This window comes from Salvelinus sp. IW2-2015, linkage group LG35 (genome assembly GCF_002910315.2).
Source record: "Salvelinus sp. IW2-2015 linkage group LG35, ASM291031v2, whole genome shotgun sequence".
In the NCBI taxonomy this organism is placed as follows: Eukaryota; Metazoa; Chordata; class Actinopteri; order Salmoniformes; family Salmonidae; genus Salvelinus; species Salvelinus sp. IW2-2015.
Window position 1 is genome coordinate 10,528,401 of NC_036874.1, and position 7,914 is coordinate 10,536,314.

A 7,914-nucleotide genomic window follows, 5' to 3' on the forward strand; every position below is an offset into this window, starting at 1 on the left:
GGAGCGTTGTCGACATACACACTGCACTTGACGTTTAAAGGTAAGTTACAGTTGAGCCGACATCCCAATGTTTACCATGAATATGATCTCCGTGAACATCAGGGAAATTGCCTTCAAAAGGCACGTTATCGACAGTGCACTGCGCTTGTGTGCTTTTGATTGAATCTCATCCTAAGTGTTCCTAATATGCATACCTATATTTACATGGTACTGCTTACATAGGTAGATACAGTGTCATTACATTGTAGGTACACATTGTTATACACTTGTATAGTACTCACAATGTGGATATATAGGGTTTACAATAACGTATTGTAAAGTGACTGCAACGCCTCTGTGGTGACTAATCCCCATACATCAAAATAGTTAGATATTCTGATTTCATATGATCAGATCACTTGTCAGTGTCACAGCCTTTCAAACTATTGTCATGTGAACAGCAGGGTTCCTGATATTGTGTTACTGTAAACTAGCTCTATCTTTGTAAAGTGTTAATGAGTGACTTTCATTGTTTTTGTTAGTGTGTCACAGGGATGCACCCAGCCCCCACACCCATCCCCTTTTAATGTACTAGCAAGTGATTCCTACTGTACTAATCAACACTCTGCTTAATTGTCATCATGAGTTCTCATTGTTGTACAGTGTTGTCTGTACGTTGTTTTCCAATTGTTTTACTACGGATGTCTTTTCAGAGCATCTCATTCCTTTATTTTCATATCATCATCATCATCATCATCATCATCATCATCATCATCACTGTGATCGTTATTGTAGTCCTCCGTCATACATTACGCATGGTGGCACCAGACTGATGGTGTAGTCTGTTGGTTTTATACATCAAACATTCAGCAGAGGGCGCTATTGTAACTCCTATGAACACTGAAGCGAGTCCTCAATGAAGTCTTTACATGTTGATGTACAGTATGTCTGTCTGTCATTCTGTATACTATGTGCTTTAGGCATGTATTTTTGGACTCTGCTATATTATTCTCTGAAGTGTGTAATATTGTGTCGGGTTAACTTTGAAGAGCCCAATGATAAAACGTTTGCTTTTAACAAACAGAAGTCAGGGCCACTCTGCTCAAACAAAAAAACTGTTGTTTTTAGATATTCAACCACTCATTTCTACTTTTGATATTTCCCCCTTGACCAATAACAATGAAACCCAAAAAACTGGGTACTAACAGGCCATACATTGTATCAAATATAATGTCAACCCAACTTTCAGTCATTCTACCAAATTTCACTTTCCTAAGCCCTTTGAAACTGCTTTTCTGTTGTTGTTTTTTCTAGAACCTGGCACTGTGGCACACCACAGACCGCAGTAACACTTTGCGGTTAGCTCCGTGTTCTTCTCCCACAAACAACAACACTTGAGAGAGTACATGGGCGGCAGCAGCGTTCGCAGCTGCTTTGAATGCATGCTCACAGTCGCATGCCAGGCCGTCAGTATCTGCGAGCGGTGTGATTAATTAACATCCAGTTCATAACCCCCCAAATTAGCGCTAGAGCACACAGGCTAATGAGCTGACTGTGAACCTGGAGGATACAATAACCACACCACACCTCATCTATCAATACTGAACTTTCTCTTAGCTACCCAAATAGGCCCAGGCATGACTTAACTGAATCTCTCTTTCTCTCTCTTTCTCTCTGTATTTACATCCTTGATCATGGTAAAATACAGTTATGGAAATGGCCGGTGCCTTTTCTCTCATAGCCTTGTCTGTCTCACAGGCTGGTCTTTCTCACCCCATCCAACTTGAGTGACTATACCTGGCCAGTGAGCTCACCAGTCTCAGCCAGAGCCCCAACCAGCACGGTCAGTGTCAAGCCTTGTGGCAGTAACGACAGCTGTACAAACTCATTCGGTGTAGTTCTTATTTCTTACGCACTGCAAACAAACCAAATGCATTATTTTGCCGTTCAGTCACAATCTCCTGATTGTTTTCTGGTGGACACAAAACAAACATGTTACCTAGACAGAGCAGAATGCACGTAACTGTACCTTGTTAGCTCTCAGAGACCTCGCTAACCGCTAACCCACTTGGCCTGTAAGCCACATGGTCCCATCCCGAGCTGCCGGCCGCTGTTGCCGCGGGTGATGATGAAGATGTTGGCACAAGCAACAGAGACTCAGGTGCCATCTCCAAGGGAACCAGCATGCACTGTGACAATGTGATCACCTCTCAGGCGACTGACACCTGCTAACCCCAGCCTGCGAAGCTGCCCAACTGGAAGCAGATTGATAAGGCTGTTGTATGAATGACACAATGCCTTTTATGACAGGTTATGAAAGGTCATGACAAGGGAGATAAAGACAAAGGTTATGGTAAAAAGACTGTGTACGCTACTTTATGTAGGAATGACGATGTAGGCTACTTTAAGTAGGAAAGACTATGGGATACTTTATGTAGGAAAGACGGATACTTTATGTCACTTACATTTATTATGATAATTGACTTAACACAAAGTTCTGCATTTGATTATCATTATCTCATTGTTGCTTCAGTTTAATATGTTTAAGAGGTTTTACTTGGGTGATTTTCCTTGAAACTGTTGACCACGGTTAGTATATAAAAATAAAAGTCTCTCTCTCTCTCTCTCTCTCTCTCTCTCTCTCTCTCTCTCTCTCTCTCTCTCTCTCTCTCTCTCAAAATCTAACTGTAACTCCAACTCTAACTCTCAGTAATGTATTGGGTAAAACACTAACTTTTGGGGATCATTGTGCCTTCTTCAGGGTTAGTATGACACTTACGTAGGATCCATATTTGGCAATATCATAAGATGTCAATTGAGTTTGTAAGCTTTTCTTATATGATGATATATTGTAAAGTTTTCCAAGTTGGAGCTGAAATATACCCAGGCTCTTGAGCTCCTGGGTAGCTCAATCAAGTTAATTAGAGTGCAATCATCGCTTTATCATTATTTAACATTTTCCCTCTTTGATGTTGATGTTTCGGGTTCATCCCTCCCAGCTAAGTACTGTACACACTCCAAGCTTTTTCATATTTAGGTGATGTCCCCCTGAAGGAGCTGTTTGACAGGGCTCAACTCCATGTAAACAGAATCAACTTTTTCTTTCCTTGTTAAGCCTAGGATATATTCTCAAAGGAATACAGCCATGAAATACTGCTGGCCCATATCAAACGTATTACTGTACAGTAAAAATCAGGCATAAAATGTTTATACTACCAGAAACCAGCAGTATTTTGTTAAAGGCTCCCAGTTTATTCATAGACATGTTATTTTGAATATTGGTCATTTATGTCATATAGTGCATTTTCCCAGGTCAGACAACCTCAATAGCTCATTGCTAAATGGAAGTCCTTTAAATGTTCATTGGTTCATTAGATATGTGTGCCCATTTTGATTGGTAAAAGCATTCACTGGGCTTTTTCTTATTGGCTCTCCCTTATGGGCCAGATGACCATTAAGCATCCATGGGTCCAAGCCTTTTCATTACCTATGTCACACGTCGCCACCGACAACAACAACAAGGAGTGAGAAAGGATTTAAGCTCCCTCTTTAAAAGTGTAATGCTATATTTATAAGCCAGTATTTATAAACACATTTGCATATATCAAGATGAAAAAGTTGTTTGAATTGGGGGCAATTTGCATTTGGTGAAACATATGGRGGAGCCGCGGAAGCCATGGGCCATGCCTTCATTACCCGATCTTCGTTTCATCAGCTCCTCGCTCCCCCGCTGAGCCTCCCCACGGTGTCGCCTTCTGTCCCCGAGGTTCCAGTGACAGGGGACAATATGTCCCCAAGGTGAGGAGCAGGGGGAAACCGTGCGCGCCGCTTCTCCAATGATTATTTAATCAGACTTTTCACTCTGGATCTTAAGAGAGGCACAAGGGGAGAGAGACAGAGCGGTACAAAGTGGTGCTTATTACCCATTTGTTCAATGATGGGAGGAGGACGAGGGGAGACGAGGTGATTGGTGATTCGTTAACGTGGAGAGAGGAAAGATGAGAGAGAGAAGATGGAGAGAGGTTCATGACAGAGAAAGAGGAGGGTGAGAGGAGAATATAGTATCCAATATAGTAGAGAGGAGAAGTGAGAGGAGAATATTAGTAGAGAGGAGAAGTGAGAGGAGCGGAGAGATGGGGACAGTTGATAAGAGAGGAGAAAAAGTGCAGTGAAGAAGAGGAGAGCAGAAGTGAGAGGAGAGGAGGAATGAGAAGGGTGAGAAAGGAGAAGTGAGAGTAGAGGAGGGCAGAAGGGAGAGGAGAGGGGGGGGCATGCAGGTGAAGTGCCGGTTGGCAACTTGGCACTTGCCCATCACGGCTGGCTGCAGCTCGACGTGCCACTCGCGCCACATTTGCATGTGCAAAAAGGGCTTGTGTTGATCCGTTGCGGTGGCAGTCTCTCTCTCTCTCTCCCCTCCTCTCCTCTAAGCGTGTGTGGTTGTCACCGCTTGTGCTGTGTGTAAGTGCTTATGAAAGGGGCTCATCACAACTCTCTTTAGCTCTGATCTGATGTGTTTTGACAGGCGATACCTAGTCTGGTCGCATCTTTTCATGACTTCAGGTTATTTTCAGTCACTATCTGGAGCCCGAGTGCACAGTCAGGGAGGGCAGAAATAGTACAGGTCACAGTTGTCCGTCACGGTTTCTCTCCTCAATGTTTGTCTTGCTATTTCCATAGTTGATTACATTTGGATGCTGCTGGATTTAGAGCAAGGTGGCTTTTACTGAAGACTACTTTTAGTCAAATATGGTGAGGTGAAAGACCTGTTTAGCAGATTCGCTGTTATTCCATTTGAAAATGAGTGACCCATATTTTTATTGCAGAAAAATCGTTCAATTGCACTGAAATTACCAGTAGTGAAGAAAAAAAAGTAACCACCCTTTTAGAATTTGTTTTTGCAATTGCTGTATATACTGAACACTTTCCCTTCTACAATTTTGTTCAATCTTTTCTGCAGGAACTGTACTGCAAGAACAGACAACAGGATGTCATATTTATATTTCTTACAGAGAATAAAAGGACATTGTCTTTCCTACACAGAGTAGCCCACATAGTCTTTCCTACACAGAGTAGCCCACATAGTCTTTCCATTTTTCTTTGTGTTTTTTATTTTTTTTTATTATTAATTTCTTTTTCTTTCTTATTATTTTTTTTTTTTTTTATTTTTTCTTGCTCTCTTTTACTTTCTTCTTTTTTTCTGTTTTCTTTTTTTTTCTTTTTTTTTTTTCTTTTCTTATATTTTTTCATTTTTTGTCTTTTTTTTTTTTTTTGCTCTCTTGTTTTATTTCTTTTCTTCTTTTTTTCTTATTTTTTTCTTCGCTTCTCTTCTATTTTTCTATTTCTGTTCTGTCTAAATTTTTTCTTTTTTTTTGTTTTTTTCTTTTTTTTTTTTTTTTTGTTTCTTGTTCTCTTTGTTTTTTCTTTTCTTTCTTTTCTTTTGTTTTTCCTTGTCGTTTTTGTGTTTTTGTTTATTCTTTTTTTTTTTCTCTTTTCCTTTTCTCTTTTCCACTTGGATCTTTCTTATGGACTCGAATTTTATTCTTCTGCTTTCTAATCCCTTTTATTTACATTGTTTTCTGTTTGTTTGGTTTTTTTTTTTTTTCTTTCTTCTTTTCTGGGGATTTATGCTGTTTTCCTGTTTTTTTATTTTTTAACTTGAGCTTTTCTTCTTATGCGTTTTCTTTTTTTTTTTCTGCCTCTTCCACTTTTATCCTAAATTCGTAGGGTTATAGCGTCACTTGAGTGTTCGTCTGTTTTCAATTTGAGCTTATCTGACTCGATCTTTCCATGTCTGTGCTTTTGCCCCCCCCTCCCCCCACCCCCTCTCCCCTCCACTCCCCCCTCGCCCCTTCCTCCCTTGTGTTGTGTCCGTTTTGTGCCGCGATGTAATTCTTTGTTGTGCGTTTCTTCATACTCGCCTTGTTCTTCAGTTTTAGTGTAATGTTCGTGGTTCATAATGTTATCCCATCTCTCTGTCAGTAGTTGTGTGGGGCTCTTGCCTTTGCAAAGTTGTGGTCTGGTGGATATCTATCTTCCTTCTTTGTCCCCTGTCTTTGTTTTCTCTTATTCTTTTCGGTCATCATCATGTACCACTAGTTTTTGTGTCCTACCTTCCTTCCTGTCTCATACCCTTTTTTTTATTTACTTTTATTGCTGTCAGTTTGTTTCTCATTATTTTTATTTTATGCCCCGGTGTTGGTACTTTTAGCTTGTTCTTCGTTTCATATGTTCAGATTTTTTATAATCTGGAATACTTATTCCGTCTATATCCTCTTTTTTTTCTTTTGTTGTGTTCTTGTTGCCGTGGTGTGTATATTTTAATGTTTTCTCACTTTTTCATTTGCTCATTCTTTTCGAATTCCTTCTCTTCTTCTCTTCTTTTTCTTTTCTCTTCTCTCGGAGGATCCTAGCCTTCATGGGTCATGCTCGAGTATACTGGTTCATATTACTTCCTTTCTTTCTCTCGCTCCCCCTAGTTCCACCTTGGGCCTTTTGCCTGTTTTACTTGCTCTCCATGTTTCATACTTTTTTCATCGTTCAGATGAAATCGCTTTTCTTTTTTTATTTTCTGTTTTTTTTTTTCTCTTCTACCGGTATTTTTTCACCGGTTATTATCTTTGCTACCTTGCTCCCGACCTTTTCTTTGTTTTCAATCTCTTCTATCGACGTATTAGCAGGTGTTTTACTTGTTTATTTCTTTTTTCTTTTCTTTTTGTATTTTCGTTAGAGAACTTCTAGATTATCGCTAATGAAAAGCCAACTACATTTACTTCTCTGATTTTATTTTTTTTTGTTCCTTGTTCCTTCTTTACCCTCGACAATACTACTAATCTCGTTTCTATTTTTGTTGTTATTTTATTAATTTGATTCTATCTGCTCATTTTTTCGTACCCTTGCCATGTTTTGTGATAATCTCACCATCGGCCCTTTCGCCCAGAATCAGACTTGCCACTCTCCCTCATAGTCTCTGGGTTCCTCTCTAGGTTTTTCATATGGTTTTTTCCTTTCTAGCATTGGGATAATTCCTCCCTGCTCTTTACACTTTGCCATCATTTTGCTTTTTCTCGTTTTGGTGTTTAGCTGGGTGTTCTTTTTTACCACCACTTGAATATTCAGCTATGAAGTTATTTTTAGCCCCTATAACAACTATTTGACTTGATTTGATATCCGGGCAACATATCTGTTCCTTCATATCATGAAAATTACCTTTACACACTCGCTTCCATGAGATACAACTTTTTTTTGAATAGTATTCCCTTATGTGTCTCTATTTTGGTACTCTCATGGGTAAAATTATATGGTATCTATTATTGTTAGAATAATATATGTGTTACTTTATTGTAAGAAAATATTATTGGGTTTACTTTATGAAGTAAATTGCTTATGGGGTTACTTATGCAAAATTTACTTATTGGGTACTCTTTATTCCATTAGTAAAGGCACTATTGTGGTATTTATGAATATATTGTTATCTTAGAAAGTACTTTGGGTTTTTACTTTATCTAGATTAATTGTATTATATACTTTTGGTACTTATCAGAAAAAGGGATATGGGGTCATCTTTTTGTAGAAAATACTATTGATGTTCACTATGTAGATACGACTATTGGGTCTTTTAACTATGTGAAATATTATTGAGTTTCTTTATGCTAGAAAATACAATACTGGCCATCATGTAAGAAAGACTATGTGGGCTACTCTGTAAAGATAATACTAGGGTACTCGTTTAGGAAGGACTTATTGTGGCTTATACTCTGTGCTTAGGAAAACTATAGTGGTGTTCTACTTGTTTCAGGAAAGATCTATGGGGGCTACTCTGTTGTAGAAGACTTATCTTGGTTCTACTCTGTGGAAAATCTATGTTGCTTACTCTTTCTTGTAGGAAACACTATTGGTTCTACTCTGTTAGAAAACTATGTGCTAACTCTTGGGAAA